The sequence below is a fragment of the Hyla sarda genome, chromosome 4 (genome assembly GCF_029499605.1).
Source record: "Hyla sarda isolate aHylSar1 chromosome 4, aHylSar1.hap1, whole genome shotgun sequence".
NCBI classification, from domain to species: Eukaryota; Metazoa; Chordata; class Amphibia; order Anura; family Hylidae; genus Hyla; species Hyla sarda.
Genome location: NC_079192.1, coordinates 47,475,364 through 47,502,518, shown reverse-complemented (window position 1 = coordinate 47,502,518; position 27,155 = coordinate 47,475,364). Strand labels below are relative to the sequence as shown.

Genomic DNA, 27,155 nt, shown 5'->3' with positions numbered 1-27,155 from the left:
TTCATTTTTAACAAGGCCTCTGCAAAATGAAAGAAGCGATCTGATTGGTTGCTATGGGAAACTGGGCAACTGTTCCTCTGCGCAGGTTTTGATAAATCTCCCCCTATATCACTAACATACCATCCATTACTCACTTTCAAAATTTGGAACAGCTCACAAGACTCCAAAATAAAATTTAGTTTACGACTATATTCACAGTCCAGGACCGATGGATAAGGGGGATTTTTACCACAATCCCTTGGACAGCAGTACCCTGTTAGGGACTTGTGAGGAAATATCCAAAGTCTTCCCTATCTGCACCACTGTTAGTCCGAAATATTGGCTGCACCCTAGGCCCATCATTGTATTTTATTGTCATTGTCACCACTGGAGTACAAAGTTGAAACAACAGGAACTTTGTTAGGCTGGATTCACACTACGTTTTGTAACTACGGTTCCCGTATACGGCTGGGAGGAGGGGGCGGGGCTTAATTGTGGCACCCGCACTCAGCCGTATAGGGGAACTGTATTAAATGCATGTCTATGAGCAGATCGGAGTGAATCTGCTGCTTTTTCGTCCGTATGCGTTTTCCCGACCGTAGGCAAAAACGCAGTCGACCACGTTTTTGCCTGCGGTCGAGAAACCACATACGGCCGAAAACGCAGCCGACCGGAGGCTGCGGTTCACTCCGGTCGGCTCATAGACATGCATTAAATACGGTTCCCCTATACGGCTGAGTGCGGGCGCCGCGATTAAGCTCCGCCCCCCCTCCTCCCAGCCGTATACGGGAACAGTAGTTACAAAACGTAGTGTGAACCTAGCCTTACAAGTATTCTTCCTCCCATAATGTTCAGGTTTTAGTGAGGAGATTCCTAAGAATGTTAAAGGGGTTCTCCACCATAAGGTGATTGTAGTACGTACCTGTCTGACAGTAATGGACATGCTTAGGAAGGATCTGCGCTTGTCTTGGGGCTAAATGGCTATGTCATGAGATTACCATATCACTGTGGCTAGGTTTTTGTGAACAAGTATTTCCTGTTTGACTTTTCTTTTTTTGACTACAAATCCCACAATTCCATTTTCCTCCCTCCCACACATCAGCCACCCCACCCATTGAAACAAAAATGAGCTGCATCCATTCAAAAGACCTGTGGTTTTCAATCAGGGTGCCTACAGCTGTTGCATTAGTTGCAGATTGATCTCTCTCCCACCAAACGATCCCTCCACCCATTGAAGCAGACAGGCTCCCTGTCATCAGCTGACTAGTGAGTCAGGTCTTGGCCCCATTGCAAGCTGGGAAAAATCTGAGACAACAGTCATTTTGAATGCTGTTAAAAATAAATATTGGGGTGAAAACCACAGAAGAATTGTGAGAAAACCGTCACACACAGGTACGGACACTATATTATGGACTACACTAACTTTACAGCCCCTGTAGCATAGTCAAATAAAAAACAAATTCCTGGAATACCCCTTTAATCCTCCATTGTCCTTGATCACGAAGGAGAAATATATTATGTGCCTGGAGCAGGAACCAAGGATTAGGCCGCTTCTAGGTTGATGTCAAGTCAGGGGAGATCTGCTTCTATAGTGGTGGTCTCAAACTGTGGCATGCTAGATGTTGCAAAACGTCAACTCCCGGTATGCCCGGACAGCCGTTGGCTGTCCGGGCATGCTGGGAGTTGATGTTTTGCAACATCTAGAGGGTCACAGTTTGAGACCACTGATCTACAGTGTACAGGAATGAGGAGTCTGTACTTCTGCAGGGTTCCTGGGACTGAAGACATAAATACGGTCTGTAGACTTTTCTCTTTCAGATACTTAAAGGGTTACTCCGGTGGAAAATATATATATTTTTTTTAATCAACTGGTGCCAGAAAGTTAAACAGATTTGTAAATGACTTCTATTTAAAAAAAAAAAAAAATCTTTACCCTTCCTGTACTTTGTAGCCGCTGTATGCTACAGAGAAAATTCTATACTTTTTGAAATTTTTTTTTTCTTGTCCACAGTGCTCTCTGCTGACACCTGCTGCCCGTGTCAGGAACTGTCCAGAGCGCCATAGGTTTGAAACGGGGATTTTCTCCTGATACGAGCAGCAGGTGTCAGCAGAGAGCATTGTGGACAAGACAAAAGAAATTGAAAATGAAAAGAATTTCCTCTGTAGCATACAGCTGCTAAAAAGTACTGGAAGGGTAAAGATTTTTTTTTTATAGAAGTTATTTAGAAATCTGTTTATCTTTCTGGCACCAGTTGATTTAGAAAAAATTTTTTTTTTTTTTTTTCCACCAGAGTACCCCTTTAACAGACATTTTTGAAGGAAACAAAAATTGTATTCTTGGTCAGAGTCCGTTACGAGTCTAGTGGCAGGAGCTTGGAGATTCTTTTTTTAGCCCAGTGACCCAATGGTGCACCTGAGGAAGGGTCACTAAGACGGTCAAACAACATTTTTGTCTTTAATTGGTCCCATTATGTGATCAGTAAGACTATAATCTTTTGTCTGGCTTTGTGAAGTTCACCGAAGTGGAACCACATGACTGAGGACTTCCCACGCCCCGGATTATCGGTCACGTTACAGGCTCAGGGGAGATCCTCCAGGTTGACTCCCCGCTTTCTTGTTAAAACGCTTCAGTAACTCTGGTTTGGTGACTTTTATTAGAAAAGCTTTTTTTCTTTCGACTTTCCAGTCTCCTCCTATGTGTTGTCTGCCAAAGCTCAGGGGCCTGCGGTGGTAAAAACTATTCTGACGGCATTGACTTCATCCAAAGTGCAAGTAGACACATGAAACGTTGTTTTTTTTTAGTAGCAAAGCTGCTCAGACACCACTTGTTATTTCTAGGGTAAATATGGCCTAAAGGACCAGACATTTTTTTCAGATATAATAAGATCGGATTGGTTAATATCCAAGCTGTTCGATTCCAGTGGACACCAATGGCAGACTTGGTTGAGGGGTCTGCCAGTCACCGTAGGTATCAGACAAAACTCTCGACTTTCGTCTAGGGTCAGTTTATAGTGGCCCCAATTGTAAAAATAATTCTAATAGGATCACTTGGGTGGTTCTTGATTGATTTCTATTAGTCCGAAACAATGACACACTAACCACTTGCCACAGATGACTAATGTGTATAGGAGCCTACCAAATCTACCTGGACAGAAGAGGCCATTGGAAAGAAGGATCAGGCATGTGGATTTTCAACACAAGGTCTCTTTGGTCCCCCTGGAGATAAGTTGCCACTAGAGGTATCTTGTTAGCGCTTATCTTATCCCACACTCTTTTTGGAAGGTACATCTGTCGGACAACTATTAAAAATAGTTTTATGGTCACCTTATATAAAAAAAGGTACTAAAAAAGGAGCATAAACAAAAGATTTAAAATAGAGGAATAAAAGTACACACACACACACACACACACACACACACAGACAGTGTGGTCCCTCAAGTTACAATTTCATCATATACAATAGTCTTTTCTGGACCATTGAAACCTGAATCCATACTCAACATACAATGCTATGGACAGATCTGTAAAACAATGGCTGGAAGATTTGACCAATCAGAATGGGCATTTCACTGGTAAAACTGTATTTCCCTATATTACTGAAGTGCATGCACTGACTGGTGTCTGGCAGCACCCCCTACAGTACAGGGAGGTATTACATGTTCTGCACTCCTCTTTACCTGTGCCAGGGTTAGCTGCTCCTTTGGACACCAGGTGAGGGCGGCTCCATTTTACTTTTTTAGGACACTGTGTACTGTACAGGACCCTGAAGAAGCTCCTGTCCTCTACACAGACCGGGATTTACAGGGTCCAGAAGCCCTTTCTTACATATAAAAGTAAGGTTGTGATAAAAACAAAAAGGTGCCATAAAACTTCACCCAATCAAAGAAGTGTATCTGTATCAGAATGGTACTATCACCAACAGAAAATTAATACGATAGACAATAGAACCCACCATTCGGTTGTAATTCATGACAAATTATTGCATTCCAAACATTACATTATGTATAAAACATAATTATAACCCCTTGCTATTCACCCAAGGGGGATTTCATACACGGCTCAAAAAAATAAAGGGAACACAAACAACACAATGTAACTCCAAGTCAATGACACTTCTTTGAAATCACTGTCCACTCAGGAAGCAACACTGATTGACAATCAATTTCACTTGCTGTTGTGCAAATGGAACAGACAACAGGTGGAAATTATAGGCAATCAGCAAAATACCCCCCAATAAAGGAGTGGTTCTGCAGGTGGTGACCACAGACCACTTCTCAGTTCCTATGCTTCCTGGCTGATGTTTTGATCACTTTTGTGGCGGTGCTTTCACTCTAGTGGTAGCATGAGACGGAGTCTACAACCCACACAAGTGGCTCAGGTAGTGCAGCTCATCCAGGATGGCACATCAATGCGAGCTGTGATAAGAAGGTTTGCTTAGTCGGTCAGTGTAGTGTCCAGAGCATGGAGGCACTACCAGGAGACAGGCCAGTACAGCAGGAGACATGGAGGAGGCCGTAGGAGGGAAACAACCCAGCAGCAGGACCGCTACCTCCACCTTTGTCGAAGAGCCCTGCAAAATGAACTCCAGAAGGCCACAAATGTGCATGTGTTCACTCAAACGGTCAGAAGCAGACTCCATGAGAGTGGTATGAGGGCCAGACATCCACAGGTGGGGGTTGTGCTTACAGCCCAACACCGTGCAGGATGTTTGGCATTTGCCAGAGAACACCAAGATTGGCAAATTCGCCACTGGCGCACTGTGCTTTTCACAGATGAAAGCAGGTTCACACTGAGCACATGTGACAGACGTGAGAGTCTGGAGACGCCATGGAGAACATTCTGCTGCCTGCAACATCCTCTAGCATGACCGGTTTGGTGGTGGATCAGCATTGGTGTGGGGTGGCATTTCTTTGGGGAGCCGCGCAGCCCTTCATGTGCTTGCCAGAGGAAGCCTGACTGCCATTATGTACCGAGATGAGATCCTCAGACCCTTTGTAAGACCATATGCTGGTGCGGTTGGCCCTGGGTTCCTCCTAATGCAAGACAATGCTAGAACTCATGTGGCTGGAGTGTGTCAGCAGTTCCTGCAAGAGGAAGGCATTGATGCTATGGACTGGCTCACATGTTCCCCAGACCTGAATCCGATTGAGCACATCTAGGACATCATGTCTCGCTCCATCCAACGCCACGTTGTAACACAGACTGTCCAGGAGCTGTAGGGAGGTCATACGGGCACCGCCACCTCATCAGGAGCATGCCCAGGCATTGTAGGGCGGTCATACGGGCATGTGGAGGCCACACGCTCTACTGAGCCTCATCTTGACTTGTTTTGTTTTAAGAACGTTACATCACAGTTGGATCAGCCTTTAGTGGGGTTTTCCACTATGATTTTGAGTGTGACTCTATATCCAGACCTCCATGGGTTGATAAATGTGATTTCCATTGATAATTTTTGTGTGATTTTGTTGTCAGCACATTCAACTATGTAAAGACGAAATATTTCATATGATTAGTTCATTCATTCAGATCTAGGATGTGTTATCTTCGTGTTCCCTTAATTTTTTTGAGCAGTGTATATATGTTTATGAAACAACACCGCTGCTTCTTTGTTCGGGTTTTACTTACTAACTCAGCAAGAAGATATTGCTTCTATAGTTACAAATAATTCTGGACTCATTTTTAATATTGGGACTCGTGGGGCAACGTCTCCATGGAGGAAACAATTGGTGTTGCTAAGTTATGGAAAATACACTAAGTTATTTAGCCAAGCGTGTATGATCAGATTAGAAGAGGGGTGGATTATTGGGTGACAGGGAGAAAATGGCCTTAAAGGAGAACTCCAGAATATAAAAATTGTCCCCCATACTGCCGGCAGTAAAAAAAATTAAGATGTACATACCTTCCTCCGCTCCCCCGGGGCCTCCGGTAACCGGCTCCGGTCTCTGCCGCGATCCTCTTCCCGGTTGCTGGTGGTCGTCGAGTCATACTGCGCTCAGCCAATCACCGGCCGCAGTGAAGTCCCAGCCTGGCCGGCGATAGGCTGAGCGACATTTTCGGCCCCAGCAGCAGGTGCCGGTGTAGTGAAGAATTTTGTGTCTTGAAGAGTTCTCACACTGCCGCTCAGCCTATCGCCGGCCATGTCGGGACTTCGCAGCGGCCGGTGATTGGCTGAACGCAGTATGACTCGCCGACCACCGGCAACCAGGAAGAGGATCGCAGCGGAGACCGGAGCCGGTTACCAGAGGCCCTGGGGGAGCGGAGGAAGGTATGTACATCTTTATTTTTTTTTACTGCCGGCAGTATGGGGGCCAATTTTTATATTCTGGAGTTCTCCTTTAATGTTAGATTCTTGTTAACCCAAAGAGCAGGCCTTCGCCACTTATCTGCAAGGCCCATCTGTGCCACCCACTGCAATCTGTGATGTACGCCAATAAATACCACACACAGTCAACTTTAGAAATTTTACAGGCTATCAGGTATAAATGTCTAGTATATCTATGGCATCCCATAAAGGAACTTATCTGAAGCCCTAATTATAGTGGATTATACATGGATTCCGTGTAATGTCATTGTTACAGACTATGAGGTGATCTCCAGATGTTGGGACTTAACACTATAAAGAAAATTCAAAAATAAACCTTAAAAATCAATACAAGGGGCCTGGACAATATATCCATATTATCCATCTACTGTTACCAGCTGTCGTAGTAGTTACGATTTCCTCATTCAATTACCTAATGATACTTACAGGAAGAGAATACGGGACCGGGATCTGGATGCCTCCCGATGATATCCCTAGGGGTAATTCTATTAACTGGCCATTGCCAAAGGTCAATGGCAAAAAAAATAAATAAAATTAAGGTGGTAAGAAAACAATCTGTTAGCGTCCTTTTATATACGGGGCAGACTCCTACCCAGTACGTGCAACAACTTAGTAAATCTATGCTCAATAATGAGGCTTTACACAGCTCAACGATTGTATAGAGATGTGTGATTGACCAACATGGATTTTTAGGGCAGCATGATCCCAGCTATGTGTTTGCTCCTTCATTAGCAATTCATTGGTTGGGAAATATATAGTATTAAAGGGGTACTCTGGCGATGTCTCCGGTACTCCCATAGAGCTACATGGCCGAAGAAATCAACAGTAAATATATAAGTTCGAATACAGTGATCCCTCAACTTACAATGGCCTCAGCATACAATATTTTCAACATGCAATGGTCTTTTCTGGACCATCGTAAGTTGAAACCAGACTCGACATACAATGCTACGGACAGTCCAGATCTGTGATACCTGTCAATTGCTGGAAGAACCGACCAATCAGAATGGGCATTCACTGGTAAAACCTCTGTATTACTGAAGTGCATGCACTGACTGGTTGTCGGGTAGCGACCCCTACAGTACAGAGAGGTATTACATGTTCTGTACACTTTACCTGTACCAGGGTTAGCTGCTCCTTTGGACACCAGGTGAGAGCGACTCCATGTTACTGTTTTAGGACACTGTGTGTATTGTACAGGACCCTGAAGAAGCTCCTGTCCTCTACATAGACCAGTGTTTCCCAAGCAGGGTGGCCCCAGCTGTTGCAAAACTACAACTCCCAGCATGCCCGGACAGCCTTTGGCTGTCCGGGCATGCTGGGAGTTGTAGTTTTGCAACAGCTGGAGGCTCCCTGCTTGGGAAACACCGACATAGACAGTGATTACAGCTCCCAGCAGATCTTTCCTACTTTTATATGTAAGGACTTGATTTATCTATATTAGTTATCTGCGTATTTTTCTCACTTTTTCCTATTTTTGGATGACATTTTGGTGCCTTAAGAACCAATTACCAGGTTTCCATAGAGTTCTGGTCTCAACATACAATGGTTTCAACATACAATGGTTGTCCCGGAACCAATTAATATTGTAACTTGAGGGACCACTGTACTTTACAACAAGGTAGTCCCTGTGTCATCACGACACTCTTAAAAAGAGTACCTCTCATCAAAAAAAACCTTTTGATATATTATAGATTAATGTATGCAGAATAACTTTACAATTGCATTAAAAAATATGCTTCTTTCTATTTAATTTTCCACTTTGAAGAAATGACCACTAGGGGTCTCCCTACCAGTCCTGGCAGCAAGCATTTCAGACTCATGCTGGAGTCCTAAACACTACGAGCTGCCAGTCTGCTTTGTTCACAAAGGAGAACACTCAGAGCTGTCAGCCTGCTTTGTTCACAGCCTGTTTGGCTGTGAACAAAGCAGGCTGGCAGCTCTGAGTGTTTAGGACTCCAGCATGAGTCAGAAATGCTTGCTGACAGGACTGATCGGGAAAAATACAATAGAAAGAAGCATATTTTTCATTAACATGCTATTGGAAAGTTATTCAACATTCATTCATCTAAAATATATCAAAAGTTTATTCGATGAGAGGTACCCTTTAAGGGGATGCAGGTAATCCTTTATGCTACAGGGGAACTCAAACAAATGAAATATTATACATATTGAAAAAGAGTTCAGACAACACCTGATATCAAATTAAAAAAACACAGTATTTTTATTGAAACAACAATTAAACATATTATATGAAAAAATGCAGAAGTACTGTAATGGTTATGTATTGGTATATTGGATAGCTTCTTAGCCACTATATTATAGCAACCCTTCTTTTTCTAAGCCCCATTTTTGTGTATTGGTTTACTAATGGTACTTCTCCATTTTTTTTTTATATACTATATGTTTTTTAATTGTTATTTCAGTAAAAATAGTTTTTTTTTTAATTTGATATCAGGTGTTGTCTGAACTCTTTCAATATGTATAATATGGCGGAAGAAAGGTGTCAATCGTGCTCTGTGCACAGGGAAATTCAGGCAATGTTCTGGAGATTATGGGGGGGTCCGGTGGTCAGATCCCCTGCGATCAGACACTTATACCCTTATTCTATAGATAGAGGACAAGATGTCAAATGCTGGTGTAACCCTTTCATATAAATCCAAATATGGGTCTCCTGCCTAGTGTGTGTAAAATAGAAGGAAGCATCTATCCACTCGGTCTTAAAGGGTGCCTCTCATCAAAAAAACTTTAGATATATTATAGATTAATGTATGCAGAATAACTTTACAGTTGCACGTTATTAAAAAATATGCTTCTTTCTATTTAATTTTCCACTTTGAAGAAATGACCACTAGGGGTCTCCCTACCAGTCCTGGCAGCAAGCATTTCAGACTCATGCTGGAGTCCTAAACACTACGAGCTGCCAGTCTGCTTTGTTCACAAAGGAGAACACTCAGAGCTGCCAGCCTGCTTTGTTCACAGCCTGTTTGGCTGTGAACAAAGCAGGCTGGCAGCTCTGAGTGTTTAGGACTCCAGCATGAGTCAGAAATGCTTGCTGACAGGACTGATCGGGAAAAATACAATAGAAAGAAGCATATTTTTCATTAACATGCTATTGGAAAGTTATTCAACATTCATTAATCTAAAATATATCAAAAATGTATTTGATGAGAGGTACCCTTTAAGTTGCAGGTGGTCCCTTTCATAGTTATAATCATACTCGAACAGGAGAATCCCCAGGTGGGCCCCTGAATAGCGCAATATTTCTGAGACATTTTGCACAAACATACGGCTTAAAACACAAGTTTTTGCTTTAAATACAAGTCTCTGGCCTTTTTTGCTGCATCCTGAAGCCTACAAAAGAGGAAAACAGGTAATATTTGAATGTATCTTTAGGGTGGGCTCCTGGAGCCAAATTCTTCTGCACCCCATTGGGATACTGGTTAGAAAATACCTACAACAGCATGTTCCTCTCAAACTGGGGTTAGATTATCCCAAAATAAATGAAAGAGAGAGGATGGGTAGAGGGTAGAGGGTAGAGGGTAGAGGGTAGAGGGTAGAGGGTAGAGGGTAGAGGGTAGAGGGTAGAGGGTAGAGGGTAGAGGGTAGAGGGTAGAGATAGAGATAGAGATAGAGATAGAGATAGAGATAGAGATAGAGATAGAGATAGAGATAGAGATAGAGATAGAGATAGAGATAGAGATATATATAGTAAATATGGAGGGATCCCTTTTGGGATCCTCAACCATAAGCCACAGTAGAGAAGAATGGGAACAACCAGCATCTTGTTCAGGATGACAAGATACATTCACATGTTATTTTATTGGGCATTGTGTAATGCCTCATTTCTCCTGTGGTGGCGCTGCATGGGAAGTGAATCCTCCCTGGCCAGCTTTTAAGCGCAGATTACAGCATGTGATCATCTCCTTGTCGAAGGACCCTGATCCCAACCTGACCATAATACAATTCTATATTCTATACATGGCGCACTACAGGTCATCCATAATTCCTGATGGGATATTCTATAGCAATTAGGAATTATTGGCGGTCAGGAAAAAATTTATCTATTTTATTTATTTAATTAATCTTAAACACAGGACTAGGGTTGCAGACTAGGTTTCTCAGGAAATTCTAGTCACTCAATCTCTTCCAAGCAGGATTATACTTAACCATGAAAACCATTCCACATAGTGATGATACATTCCAGGAGGGGGCTACGTTACCCCTTCCTATACAGCTGTTCAATACAACTCGCCATGTGAACTGCGCTCTGGTCTAATCTGGTCTAGCAGTGCTGAGGATACTTCTTGTGGACTACTGATGGCTGGGGATACCCCCCTGGACACAGACAGGGTGGGATAGCAGCATAGACTAGAGATCCTCACCATAGAACATGCAATAAAGACAACTTGGATATGTCCCCAAAAAAATAGATTTTATAGTTTCACACGTAGCAAACACAGATTTTTTTGTGGGATTTTTCAACAGGGATGTCAAAAACTGCGACAAATCTGCTACATGTGAACATGACTGGATAGCTGTGAAAGCTTTTGGTTAACACGGTCACATTTTATATTATTCTTTATATACAAAACACACCAAGCCACCCAACATGACCATAATACTATTCTATTATACTCTATACATAGAGCACTACAACCCCCAACATGACCATAATACAATTCTATTATACTCTATACATAGAACACTGCAACCCCCAACATGACCAGAATACAATTCTATTATACTCTATACATAGAACACTACAACCCACAACATGACCATAATACAATTCTATTATACTCTATACATAGAGCACTACAACCCCCAACATGACCATAATACAATTCTATTATACTCTATACATAGAACACTGCAACCCCCAACATGACCAGAATACAATTCTATTATACTCTATACATAGAACACTACAACCCCCAACATGACCATAATACAATTCTATTATACTCTATACATAGAACACTACAACCCCCAACATGACCATAATACTATTCTATTATACTCTATACATAGAGCACTACAACCCCCAACATGACCATAATACAATTCTATTATACTCTATACATAGAGCACTACAACCCCCAACATGACCATAATACAATTCTATTATATTCTCTACACAGAACACTACAACCCCCAACATGACCATAATACAATTCTATTATACTCTCTACATAGAACACTACAACCCCCAACATGACCATAATACAATTCTATTATACTCTCTACATAGAACACTACAACCCCCAACATGACCATAATACAATTCTATTATACTCTCTACATAGAACACTACAACCCCCAACATGACCATAATACAATTCTATTATATTCTCTACATAGAACACTACAACCCCCAACATGACCATAATACAATTCTATTATACTCTCTACATAGAACACTACAACCCCCAACATGACCATAATACAATTCTATTATACTCTCTACATAGAACACTACAACCCCCAACATGACCATAATACAATTCTATTATACTCTATACATAGAACACTACAACCCCCAACATGACCATAATACTATTCTATTATACTATATACATAGAACACTACAACCCCCAACATGACCATAATACAATTCTATTATATTCTCTACATAGAACACTACAACCCTCAACATGACCATAATACAATTCTATTATACTCTATACATAGAACACTACAACCCCCAACATGCCATAATACAATTCTATTATACTCTCTACATAGAACACTACAACCCCCAACATGACCATAATACAATTCTATTATACTCTATACATAGAACACTACAACCCCCAACATGACCATAATACAATTCTATTATACTCTATACATAGAGCACTACAACCCCCAACATGACCATAATACAATTCTATTACACTCTATACATAGAGCACTACAACCCCCAACATGACCATAATACAATTCTATTATACTCTATACATAGTAATTTGTTCATGTTAGAGGGTGTAGTATTCTATTTCATCACGAAGCGCATTACAACCCCCATCCTGCCCTGACCAGAGGGTTGTACTCACCACATTATACAGTTTGCTGAGTAATACGTGGACTCTGTTCGGTATAGTAATTCCCGGCCATTCCCGGCGGATCCAGTCAGGATGCACTGTGTGACTCTGCTCCTGTCCCAGGAAGTGGTGGGACGCTATAGTTTTCCATCCTATAGTTTCTCTATAGCATTCTCCTCCTGCCCTACGTGTAGGCTGGGCTCCGTAACCTGAGAGCTTTAATGGGTCTGGCATTTAAAGACACAATGCCTGTATTCAGAGTATTCAGGTTTGGAAACACAATGGCGTTCAGTAACCTTCGCTACAAAAATCAAGCACATCTGGCTCCATTTTATGAGAGGTTTTATGGAGAAAGCTTTCGTGGTCTCACTGCCCACTATATATGTATTCCATAGGTTTAGTGTTATCCGGGCCTGCCACATGCATTTATAGGCTTACGATCTCATCAATGGGAGTCATGAGAACATTATAGTAACTTTAAGGGTAATTCCATTGGAAAACATTTTTCTTCAAACTAGTGTGACACAGTAAAACAGATTTGTAAATTAAATTACTTCTATTAAAAAATCTTAATCCTTCCAGTACTTAGCTGTTGTATACTAAAGAGGAAGTTGTGTAGTTCTTTTCAGTCCGACCACAGTGCTCTCTGCCGACACCTCTGTCCATGTCAGGAACTTTGCCGTTATTGCTCTCACTCTCTAATACTGGTCACTGGAAATTCAACATGGCACCTTATGGCAAATAGCTCAAAAAAAGAATTGTATTAGGCTATAAGAAGATTGCCAAGACCCTGACACTCAGCTGCAGCATGGTGGGCAAGACCATACAGCAGTTTCATAGGACAGGTTCCACTCAGAACAGGCCACACCATGGTCGACCAAAGAAGTTCAGTGCACATGCTCAGCATCATATCCAGAGGTTGTCATTAGGAAACACAGGTATGAGTGCTGCCAGCATTGCTGCAGAGGTTGAAGGGGTTGGAGGGTGGTTCAGCCTGTCAGTGCTCAAACCATATGCCGTGCACTGCATCATATTGGTCTGCATGGCTGTTATTCCAGAAGGAAGCCTCTTCTAAAGATGGTAAACATGAAAGCCCACAGTTTGGGACAACCATGTCCTCTGGTCCGATGAGACAAAGATAAACTTATTTGGCTCAGATGGTGTCAAGTGTGTGGCAGGAACCAGGTGAGGATTACAAAGACAAGTGTCTTGCCTACAGTCAAGCATGGTGGTGGGAGTGTTGTGGTCTGGGCCTACATGAGTGCTGCTGGCATTGGGGGCTACAGTTCATTGCGGGAACCATGAATACCAACCTGTACTGTGACATACTGAAGAAGAGCATGATCCCCCTCCCTTCAGAGACTGGGCCGCAGGACAGTATTCCAACATGATAACAAACCCTAACACCTCCAAGATGACCACTGCTAAAGAAGCTGAGGGTAAAGGTGACGACTGGCCAAGCATGTCTCCAGACCTAAACCCTATTGAGTATCTGCCATACTCCAGTGCTGGAAAATAATGGTGGCCACACTAAATATTAAAACTAGACAAAAAAATGCCTTGTGCGTTAACGCAGACAGGGTAGAAAAGGTTTTGTATGCTGCTCACCTGGTGCACATTGGATATGTGCATATCACTCTCCATAAGGGGGTACATAAGTCCACTAAGCTGCTGCCGTAGGGTAGCGGTATCACATGAGAAGTGGTCCGCAGGTTTCTTAGAAACAGAAAAGAAGAAAAGATCCCTCTATAGGCGCTGCATCAACGTGGAACACGATGAAACTTTGATAGCGTTTCAAAGTCTTATCGTGTTCCACATTGATGCAGCGCCCATAGAGGGATCTTTTTTCCTGATACACAAAATATTGACACTTTGGAGAATATATATATATATATATATATATATATATATATATATATATAGTGGCAAGGAAAGGGTGCATTTCCTTGGCTCACCCTGCAGAAGCTCTCACCTGCTTCTTAAGTAATGAGGCAGGATGGAAGGGAGGTGTGTATGAGATGGAGACTCAGTCTAATGTGGGCTCTTCCTAGGAGACAGCATGTGGGCTGTAGGGAAGAGACAGAGCCTGCTGAGGAGTACACAGCGCGAGCTATGAGTGGCTCAAAGAGAGTGACAAGAATTGTGAGTAGAAGGTTGCAGGGGACATATGTTTAACCGGCTGAGGGAAGCTCAGCGGTTGTTAGTCAGGACAAGCTGATCTGTTTAGTCAGTGACCAGACAGTCTAGGATTTTGTTCTGTTCCTGCTTTTTTGCTTATTTCTTTCCCTGCAACCTGTCTAATAAAACAGGCAAGGTGCCAGATTTGCATTATAAGCGTTTGTTTGCTGGTTTATTGAGAAGAAACTCATCCTGTGGCGTGGTCCAGGACGATCCCAGAGCTAATCCCCAAGACGGATCATCACAATATATAGTGAGGGGTTGACTCTCTCATGGGAGATACTGTATATATAATGTGAGGAGTGGACTCACTTATGGGAGATACTGTATATATAATGTGAGGGGTGGACTCACTTATGGGAGATACTGTATATATAATGTGAGGGGTGGACTCACTTATGGGAGATACTGTATATATAATGTGAGGGGTGGAGTCACTTATGGGAGATACTGTATATATAATGTGAGGGGTGGAGTCACTTATGGGAGATACTGTATATATAATGTGAGGGGTGGAGTCACTTATGGTATATACTGTATATATAATGTGAGGGGTGGACTCACTTATGGGATATACTGTATATATAATGTGAGGGGTGGACTCACTTATGGGATATACTGTATATATAATGTGAGGGGTGGACTCACTTATGGGAGATACTGTGTATATAATGTGAGGGGTGGACTCACTTATGGGATATACTGTGTATATAATGTGAGGGGTGGACTCCCTTATGGGATATACTGTATATATAATGTGAGGGGTGGACTCACTTATGGGAGATACTGTATATATAATGTGAGGGGTGGAGTCACTTATGGGAGATACTGTATATAATGTGAGGGGTGGACTCCCTTATGGGATATACTGTATATATAATGTGAGGGGTGGACTCCCTTATGGGATATACTGTATATATAATGTGAGGGGTGGACTCCCTTATGGGAGATACTATATATAATGTGAGGGGTGGACTCCCTTATGGGAGATACTGTATATATAATGTGAGGGGTGGACTCCCTTATGGGAGATACTGTATATATAATGTGAGGGGTGGACTCCCTTATGGGAGATACTGTATATATAATGTGAGGGGTGGAGTCACTTATGGGAGATACTGTATATATAATGTGAGGGGTGGAGTCACTTATGGGAGATACTGTATATATAATGTGAGGGGTGGACTCACTTATGGGAGATACTGTATATATAATGTGAGGGGTGGACTCACTTATGGGAGATACTGTATATATAATGTGAGGAGTGAACTCACTTATGGGATATACTGTATATATAATGTGAGGGGTGGACTCACTTATGGGAGATACTGTGTATAATGTGAGGGGTGGACTCACTTATGGGAGATACTGTATATATAATGTGAGGGGTGGACTCCCTTATGGGAGATACTGTATATATAATGTGAGGGGTGGACTCACTTATGGGAGATACTGTATATATAATGTGAGGGGTGGACTCCCTTATGGGAGATACTGTATATATAATGTGAGGGGTGGACTCACTTATGGGAGATACTGTATATAATGTGAGGGGGTGGACTCACTTATGGGATATACTGTATATATAATGTGAGGGGTGGACTCACTTATGGGATATACTGTATATATGTGAGGGGTGGACTCACTTATACGAGATACTGTATATATATATGTGAGGGGTGGACTCACTTATACGAGATACTGTATATATAATGTGAGGGGTGGACTCACTTATGGGATATACTGTATATAATGTGAGGGGTGGACTCACGTATACGAGATACTGTATATATAATGTGAGGGGTGGACTCACTTATACGAGATACTGTATATAATGTGAGGGGTGGACTCACTTATACGAGATACTGTTTATAATGTGAGGGGTGGACTCACGTATACGAGATACTGTATATATAATGTGAGGGGTGGACTCACTTATACGAGATACTGTATATATAATGTGAGGGGTGGACTCACTTATACGAGATACGGTATATAATGTGAGGGGTGGACTCACGTATACGAGATACTGTATATATAATGTGAGGGGTGGACTCACTTATGGGATATACTGTATATATAATGTGAGGGGTGGACTCACTTATGGGAGATACTGTATATATAATGTGAGGGGTGGACTCACTTATGGGAGATACTGTATATATAATGTGAGGAGTGGACTCATTTATGGGAGATACTGTATATATAATGCGAGGGGTGGACTCACTTATGGGAGATACTGTATATATAATGTGAGGAGTGGACTCACTTATGGGATATACTGTATATAATGTGAGGGGTGGAGTCACTTATGGGATATACTGTATATATAATGTGAGGGGTGGACTCACTTATGGGAGATACTGTATATATAATGTGAGGAGTGGACTCACTTATGGGATATACTGTATATAATGTGAGGGGTGGAGTCACTTATGGGAGATACTGTATATATAATGTGAGGAGTGGACTCACTTATGGGATATACTGTATATAATGTGAGGGGTGGACTCACTTATGGGAGATACTGTATATATAATGTGAGGGGTGGACTCACTTATGGGAGATACTGTATATATAATGTGAGGGGTGGACTCACTTATGGGATATACTGTATATATAATGTGAGGGGTGGACTCACTTATACGAGATACGGTGTATAATGTGAGGGGTGGACTCACTTATGGGAGATACTGTATATAATGTGAGGGGTGGAGTCACTTATACGAGATACTGTATATATAATGTGAGGGGTGGAATCACGTATACGAGATACTGTATATATAATGTGAGGGGTGGACTCACTTATGGGATATACTGTATATATAATGTGAGGGGTGGACTCACTTATGGGATATACTGTATATATAATGTGAGGAGTGGACTCACTTATGGGAGATACTGTATATATAATGTGAGGGGTGGAGTCACTTATGGGAGATACTGTATATATAATGTGAGGGGTGGACTCACTTATGGGAGATAATGTATATATAATGTGAGGGGTGGACTCACTTATGGGATATACTGTATATATAATGGGAGGGGTGGACTCACTTATAGGAGATACTGTATATATAATGTGAGGGGTGGACTCACTTATGGGAGATACTGTATATATAATGTGAAGGGTGGACTCACTTATTGGATATACTGTATATATAATGTGAGGGGTGGACTCACTTATGGGAGATACTGTATATATAATGTGAGGGGTGGACTCACTTATGGGAGATACTGTATATATAATGTGAAGGGTGGACTCACTTATGGGATATACTGTGTATATAATGTGAGGGGTGGACTCACTTATGGGAGATACTGTATATATAATGTGAGGGGTGGACTCACTTATGGGATATACTGTATATATAATGTGAGGGGTGGACTCACTTATGGGAGATACTGTATATATAACGGGAGGGGTGGACTCACTTATGGGAGATACTGTATAATGTGAGGGGTGGACTCACTTATGGGAGATACTGTATATAATGTGAGGGGTGGACTCACTTATGGGAGATACTGTATATATAATGTGAGGGGTGGACTCACTTATGGGAGATACTGTATATATAACGGGAGGGGTGGACTCACTTATGGGATATACTGTGTATATAATGTGAGGGGTGGACTCACTTATGGGAGATACTGTATATATAATGTGAGGGGTGGACTCCCTTATGGGATATACTGTATATATAATGTGAGGGGTGGACTCACTTATACGAGATACGGTATATATAATGTGAGGGGTGGACTCACGTATACGAGATACTGTATATATAATGTGAGGGGTGGAGTCACTTATGGGAGATACTGTATATATAATGTGAGGGGTGGAGTCACTTATACGAGATACGGTATATATAATGTGAGGGGTGGACTCACTTATGAGAGATACTGTATATATAATGTGAGGGGTGGACTCACTTATGGGATATACTGTATATATAATGTGAGGGGTGGACTCACTTATGGGATATACTGTATATATATTGTGAGGGGTGGACTCACGTATACGAGATACTGTATAGTGCAGATAAACCATTTAGCTCTGAGCCGACACCTCATACACTATTGGAATGCCTCTGCCTAGGCCGCACCCTCAGTTTTGTAATCTAAGTAATATCAAAAAGATTATATATAATTAGAGACATTATTTAGGCATTTTAATACATTTCATTAAACAAGTAGATGGGTACGACCCAAGCCCAAGGGTCAATGGCTGTGTGCAACCTCTGCTTTTTATAGGTGACCTTTTTATTTAAGTAGAAAGCTAGTAGGGGCAGCTATTTGACCTGAATTTGCTTCATAACGCAGGTGCTAAAATGGCGCCTATATAACAATCCTGTGAAACTGGCCTGAGATGGTCCAATATTTGCTGGGAACAAAAAACCAAGGAGGACTCTTAGTCCGGAGGGTCCTCAGTGTGAACCCTGCCTGAGTTTATCTGAGGGTGGCCGGAGCTGCCTGAATCGTCCCGATAGGCCGAAGAATCATCGGCAAAACCATTCCTTCGGTGGCAGCATTTCAGAGGTGGAAGCTCATTTAGACCTGGAAACTAGATGTGCATTGATACACTTACTATATTTCCCCAGGACCTGTCTATATGGTCGCCCAACTGTATATTAGATCTTAATTTATATATTCCATCAATTGGTGCAATTTGGATTATAAAAAAAAAATTAAAAAAATCATAATAATTAAAATTAAAAAATGTTTTATTTATTTTTGTGCTAATATTTGCCAATATTAGAATTTAAACTATTCAAGAATACATAGAAATCCCTGAGAGGAGGGAAAAAAAAATTATAATAATAATAAAAAAAGAAAAAATAAAAAAAAATTATAAAATAAAATAATAATACTACTAATAATAATAATAATTAATAAAAAATGAATATTTCAGAAAATAAACCATAAGTAGAGATGAGCGAACTTACAGTAAGTTCGATTCGTCACGAACTTCTTGGCTCGGCAGTTGATGACTTATCCTGCGTAAATTCGTTCAGCTTTCCGGTGCTCCGGTGGGCTGGAAAAGGTGGATACAGTCCTAGGAAAGAGTCTCCTAGGACTGTATCCACCTTTTCCAGCCCACGGGAGCACCTGAAAGCTGAACTCATTTATGCAGGAAAAATCATCAACTGCCGAGCTGAGAAGTTCGTGACGAATCGAATTAACTGTAAGTTCGCTCATCTCTAACCATAAGTGCCCCTCTCTGACCATCCAAGTTGTGGTAGGGCACTCCTTTAGCTTCTATGGTGGCGTCATAGTAGTAGAGGCAGCACTGCATGTCTCTGAAGGCAGTGTTTCCCAACCAGGGTGCCTCCAGCTGTTGCAAAACTACAACTCCCAGCATGCCCGGACAGCCGTTGGCTGTCCGGGCATGCTGGGGGTTGTAGTTTCGCAACAGCTGGAGGCACCCTGGTTGGGAAACACTGCTCTGAAGGTGTGCCTGATAAAGGGCACTAATATATACTGCAGCAATGAGACTTTATCTTATCGGGCAGATGATATATATCCACAGTAGCTGCTGGGTGATCTTTCTACACACTAATCCGGTTTCTTATGAACGGTGACTGATAAACTATGTAAGAGAGCAGCTCCCCTCCCCCGGACTATAGAGATTAGTCATTGTATAGACGGCTGATTGGGAGGCATTGTTCTCTCTTATCAGCTCTTAGAGGCTCCCGCTGTGACCAATGAAATAAAGTGTCCACTCCTGCTCAGTGGTTGTCCATTAATAGGCCTTCAGAGATATATACGGCAGTCACATAAAAAGGTATTGAGAGCTTTATTCATCATTCAGTCGTCATTACAAGTCATACAATGAATTCCAATAAATAAATTACAATCACACAAAGCATGACAGGTTCCCTAAGCTATACACCGTACCACATGCTACGCTAACACTCCGGTCCTTCACTCGATATCGAAGAAACACAGTAAAAAAAAAAACAACAACACATTACAGTTTGATTGGGGAGGGGCATGGAATCAATGGGGGTAGGGCAGATCACAGGGTCAAACGTACGGGGAGGTAGAAGTCACAAATGTTTGGCATTGTTCTCTTCTATCGCCCTCCTGAAAGACACTATGGGGGAGATTTATCAAAACCTGTCCAGAGGAAAAGTTGCCCATAGCAACCAATCAACTTGCTTCTTTCATTTTTAACAAGGCCTCTGAAAAATGAAAGAAGTGATCTGATTGGTTGCTATGGGCAACTTTTCCTCTGGACAGGATATGATAAATCTCCCCCTGTAGCCCAGATTTATCAAACTGTGTAAGAGAAACTATGCGAGATAAACTATGCTTTAAAGGGGTACTACCGTGCTGACAACTTGTCCCCAATCCTAAAGGATAGGGGATAAGTTGCCTGATCGCGCAGGGTCCCGCCGCTGTGGACCCCCACGATCTCGCATGCAGCACCTCGCTCTCATCAGGCCCCGGAGGGAACATCGCTCCGGGTCTGATGATTGCCGATCACGGGGCCGGAGTTGCGTGATGTCATGGCTCCACCCCATGTGACATCACAGCTCCGTCCCCTCAATGTAAGTCTATGGCAGGGGGCGAGGCGGCTGTCTCTCCCCTGCCATAGACTTGCATTGAGGGGGCGAAGCGCGACATCACATGGGGCAGAACTGTGACGTCACGATCACCGGCCCCGTCATCAGACCCGGAGCGGGGCCTGATGAGAGCGAGGTGCTGTGTGCAAGATTGCAGGGGTCCACAGCGGTGGGACCCCACGCGGTCAGGCATCTTATCCCCTATCCTTTAGATAGGGGATAAGTTGTCACCACAGTAGTACCCTTTTAACCTATTGCGATATGCATAGCTACTAAGTTACTGTGGGGAAAGTTTCCTATGAATGGACATCACATAGGCCCAGATTTATCAAACTGTGTGAGAAAAAAATAGCGAGATTTTCCCACAGCAACCAATCACAGCTCAGGTAACGGAGCTGAGGTAAAGTGAAAGCTGAGCTGTGATTGGTTGCTGTGGGACATTCCCTCTATTTTTTCTCTCACACAGTTTGATAAATCTGGGCCTATGTGATGTCCATTCATAGGAACCTTTCCCCACAGTAACTTAGTAGCTATGCATATCGTGATAGGTTAAAGCATAGTTTATATAAGTTTGGTTTACTATGACCATTGGCGTCTGGCTTTTATGGCCATCGTACAGATCCCAAAATGAGCCGTACTTAGAATCCCCCCTACCTGACCCCATTACTCCAAGCATGCAGTAATAGGTTAGAGTTGTCCAACGCTGTCTGGAAGCCATCACCCTACTACCAGACCTATCCTATCCGGTACTATTCACTGAATGACACAAGGTGCGGAGTTTTTAGAGCCAAAATTCCTCATTCTTTTCCAATGTTCCAGATCCTTGGGCCCAACAACTGATTCCTCCAACTGTATTTGGGTCCTCCGGATGCATATACAATTGAATGTTATAAAAAGGTGGGAGCAGAACAGTTCTTATCCAAAAATCACAATTGGATCAGGGCAACTGATTGTCCAGAGGGAGGGGGGTAAGGGAGTATTCAAAAGAGGACTTTGGCCTCTACCGCTGGAAGCGGGAACAGGTAGGTAAAGGGTGGGATGAATAATAGTCTTTTTTAATGCTACTTTAAACACTGCCGTTGCACCCTGTCAAGAATGGCCGTCAAACTTTTTTATTTTTATTTTACGGCCATCATTTTGACAGGGGGAAACGGGCAACAGTGGGTCCCGATTGACCCCATTGTCGTCAAGCGTCGCTGTTTTTCAGTGGTATTAGTAGGAGAAAAAGACGGCACAAACTGTATTTCTTTCTACCGCTATTTCCCCCCCGACAGCAATCACACTATCGTGTAATAACGGTAGTGTGAGAGTAGCCCTGCGCCCGGTCAATAGGCGGGGTCATGCCGTAACCCAGCGTCATACCGGGTCCGTACCGGCGGCTAATGATAGTCGGGACCCTGGGCTAATAACGTAGAGCCCTTTCTTTCAGTGATAAATATTTTGGGACGTACGGCACCATTTTGGAGAGCACTATAATGACATTACAGTGCAATAAATAGCGGAATCTGCATAGCGTCGCAGCCAGAAACTTTCCCGCACCCGGAAGGGACCCTAGCCGTATACATAAAAAAACTGCATATAGGTGCGTGTACACCTACATATCTTGGCCTGCGCCTCTCTTCCTTGACAATCTTCCATACCCCTTGGCACTCTTGCCAAAAAAAAAACCTCTGAAGACAAAGGACTGTTCTCAGCAGTGCGATCACACTACTGTGAGACGTTACTACAGTGGGTGCTTTGTTATACTGTACTGTTTTAAACCATAATTGCTTGTGTAAACAGTAGAGATGAGCGAACTTACAGTGATTCGATTCGTCACAAACTTCTCGGCTCGGCAGTTGATGACTTTTCCTGCATAAATTAGTTCAGCTTTCAGGTGCTCCGGTGGGCTGGAAAAGATGGATACAGTCAAAGGAAAGAGTCTCCAGCCACCGGAGCACCTGAAAGCTGAACTCATTTATGCAGGATAAAGTAGGCAACTGCCGAGCCGAGAAGTTCGTGACGAATCGAATTTACTGTAACTTCACTCATCTCTAGTAAACAGACCTTTGGCGAAACCGCACTCCCCGTGGTCCGAAAGAGGTACTGCAGGATTCTTGTACGCGTCTCCAAACCAGAATTATGCGTATTTTTTAGACACTGGTGATAGTTTTCGGGAAAACTAATGGAGGAACACAAGGGTCCCAAAATGCTATATGTTCCCCCAACTACAGTTAATAGAATAATCATTGTAATGGTTGTACTATTGTATTCAGTCCAGACAATGGTAAAACGCATCAGCACAAAATCTCTCTCCTTCCCTAACAGGATTGCCAAGGCTACATACAATTGTAGCAAACCCTCAGCTGTGAGCTTTCATGTACGTGAAAAATGTCATATTCATTAGAGATCCTATAAATAGTGCGGAACTAAAGCACAAAGGAACAGATAAAGTTGCAGAACATGTTATAGTCCTTACGTATAGTGAGCGCACCCCTATACAGTGATTCCCTCAAGTTACAATATTCATTGGTTCCGGGACGACCATTGTATGTTGAAACCATTGTATGTTGAGACCAGAACTCTATGGAAACCTGGTAATTGGTTCTAAAGGCACCAAAATGTCATAAAAAAAATAGGAAAAAGTGAGAATTAAAGAAAAATAAGTAGATAACTAATATAGATAAAGCAAATCCTTACATATAAAAGTAATAAAGATCTGCTGGAAGCTGTAATCACTGTTTAGGTTAGTGTTTCCCAAGCAGGGAGCCTCCAGCTGTTGCAAAACTCCCAGCATGCCCGGACAGCCAACAGCTGTTGCAAAACTACAACTCCCAGCATGCCCGGACAGCCGTTGGCTGTCCGGGCATGCTGAGAGTTGTAGTTTTGCAACAGCTGGGGCCACCCTGCTTGGGAAAACACTGGTCTATGTAGAGGACAGGAGCTTCTTCAGGGTCCTATACAGTACACAGTGTCCTAAAAAGTAATGGAGTCACCCTCACCTGGTGTCCAAAGGAGCAGCTAACCCTGGTACAGGTAAAGAGTACAGAACATGTAATACCTCCCTGTACTGTAGGGGGCGCTACCAGATACCAGTCAGTGCATGCGCTTCAGTAATACAGGGGTTTTACCAGTGAATGCCCATTCTGATTGGTCGGTTCTTCCGGCCATTGACAGGTATCCCAGATCTGGACTGTCTGTACATTGTATGTTGAGTCTGGTTTCAACTTCTGATGGTCCAGAAAAGACCATTGTATGTTGAAACCATTGTAAGTTGAGGGATCACTGTATACTAAGGCTGAAGGTCCGGCCTGTTACAGCACGTCGTGTCAGGCCCCGCTGCATGTGTCACCATGTAGTGAGGCGCGCAGGATCCTCATTTTATCATTAGTATAGGGGTAATCCTCGTTCGCTTACACAATGTGTTTACACTTACCCATTAACCCTACCCTGTGCTTCTCTGGTCCCCGGATCATTCTCTGTTCTGCGCTTTTCCTACCTGCCCACAGTTCTATTACACGTCACTATTGGGCCAGTGCCCTGAGGACACAATGACAATGATTTGCAGCCAAGCATTTGGCTACAGTTTTATAGGGATCGTAAAACCCTATAAACAATGAACCTATGGTTGGCTTTGCCAATAGGTCCTGTTCATGGAGCCATTTGAGCCACGTGACGCCTGGAGCAAGTACTTTATTCAAATCAAGGGCAATATCAATGTAATGAGCATTATGTAACCCAGATGTCCCCCTGCCATGTCACTTTACATGGCCTGCAAGGACTGGGCGTATTTCAGGGCTTGTAGCTGGCACTGCCCACTCTGCCCAGCACTGGCTGCAGGCGCTTGGCAAAGGGTGGGGGCGCCATCTTGGATGCTGAGCTCTGGCATGCACATTCACACTGCTCTGTTCAGAAACACTCAGGTAGTGGTACAGTCCCGACAGCCCTACCCAGGCACCAAGACCACCCTCCAAGGTAGGAAGGTCAGTGCTAAAGTGCAGAGAGGGGCTGGCTATTATTTAATAGCCAAAGCTGACAGCAGCGTCTAAAGTGTCGAGTGGATCCCCCCCAACAGAGCGAACTGGGAGGGGGGGGGGGGTCAGAGATGTTCCTATATAAAATAACATGTAAACATAAGAATAAACATATTTGGTATCACTGCGTGCGTAATTGTACGACAGATATCGTTTTTTTTTTAGGGCCAATAGCCGATAACTTATACCGATATTCCGGGTGGAGGGTGAACCGGTCCGGGCTTTCCTTCTCCGGGGGTCCTCTTCTCCACTCCGGGCAGGCTCCAGCCTAGTAACGCAGCATAGATGCCGCTGCGCAGTGACGCCTGTGCGCAGCGATGCACCTGACGTCACGGCGTAGCGGCGTCTATGCAGCGTACTAGGCCGGAGCCTGCCCGGAGTGGAGAAGAGGACCCCCGGAGAAGGAGGAGGACAGCCCGGACCGGTTCACCCTCCACCCGGAATGCCACTGGACACTACAGAAAGGATGGATGGCCCGGACCACCCCCTTTACGGGTAAGTTAATTTTTTTTTATTGACTCGGAGGGTGGGGGAGGGGCCCGACCGGTATAGCGGTATGGGCAAAAATCCATACCGTGGGAGAAAAAAAATCCGGTATCCGGTTCATACCGGTATACCGCCCAGCACTACGGTGGGGGATGTGATGCGGTGCGGTGGGGGGGGGGGGGGGGGTCGGCCGCGGTGCTGCGGGTCATTGGCCGGTTGATCCCTAGTAAGAATATAACATTATGTATCCCGTACAGTAAATGACGTTGACGTAAATGAAAAAAAATAAAATAAAAATGTAAATATCTCGGAAAAAAAGTTAAAAGCGATTAAAAAGTCTGATCAATACCAAAATGGTACCGATACAAAAAACAGATAATGGCGCAAAAAATGAGCCCTCATTCAGCTTCGTATGCGTATAAAAAAATTACAATTACAAATAATTCCAAAAAGTTCAGAATTTTTTTAAAATTAGTAAAACATGAGGGAAACTACACAAATCTGGTATTGCTGTAATCAGGCCGACCAAAGTATCAAAACAACGTGTTAGCTCAACCACAAGGTAAATGGCGTAGAAAAAAAAAAACCATCAAATTTGCTAAATTATCTTTTACCATTTCAATTTCACTTCAATATTTTTTTTTGTCTCGGAGAATATGTTATGGAAAAATTAAAAGGCATCATTATAGTAGGTCGTTATTATGGTGCAAGGACGAAAAAACGAGAGTGCAAAAGGGAAAATTGGCCCGGACAAGTGGATCGTCATGAGGGACAAGTAGATTTTGCTCCGTTTTAGTCCCGTGGACAAGTAGATTTTTTAATTAAAATTCCACACCCTGGTAATGTTTTGTTTTATAAGTAATCGGCAAGTCACCGCAGTGTTTACTAAATAAAATAAGAGATATATATATATATATTTATATTTTTTAATTTTTAATTTTTTTTATTTTTATTATTTTTTTTTTATTATTATTATTATTATTTTTTTTATTATTATTATTTTATTTTTTTTTATTATTATTATTATTATTTTTTTTTTATTATTATTATTATTTTTTTTTAATTATTATTATTATTTTTATTAATATTATTATTTTTTTTTTTATTATTATTATTATTATTTTTTTTTTTATTATTATTATTATTATTATTTTTATTATTATTATTATTATTATTTTTTTTTTTATTATTATTATTATTTTTTTTTTTTTATTATTATAATTTTTTTTTTTTTTATTATTATTATTTTTTTTTTTTATTATTATTATTTTTTTTTTTTATTATTATTATTTTTTTTTTTATTATTATTATTTTTTTTTTTATTATTATTATTTTTTTTTTATTATTATTATTATTATTATTATTATTATTATTTTTATTTTTATTTTTATTTTTATTATTATTATTATTTTTATTATTATTATTTTTATATTTTTATTATTTTTATTATTTTTATTATTATTATTATATATATATATATATTTTTTTTTTTTTTTTTTTTTTGGAGGTGTCAGTTTTCACCACATTTTTATTTTATTTTTTTATATTTTAGGTCGGCTCT

General features: G+C 41.9%; 1 protein-coding gene across 6 annotated transcripts in view; it reads right to left on the bottom strand.

Annotated features, from left to right (window-relative positions):
• The window catches only part of LRRC8E (leucine rich repeat containing 8 VRAC subunit E), a 156,355-nt gene that overhangs the window by 26,511 nt on the left and 102,689 nt on the right, over positions 1–27,155 (bottom strand). The window contains exon 1 of one of the 6 annotated variants that reach the window (XM_056570756.1): positions 1,452–1,553. The exons of 3 other annotated variants lie outside the window; for them this stretch is intronic. The gene's annotated coding sequence lies outside the window, so the exon portion shown is untranslated. Of the gene's footprint in view, positions 1–134; positions 326–1,451; positions 1,554–27,155 lie in introns of those variants that run through there. 2 more of the 6 variants (XM_056570760.1, XM_056570757.1) reach the window with 2 other exon arrangements.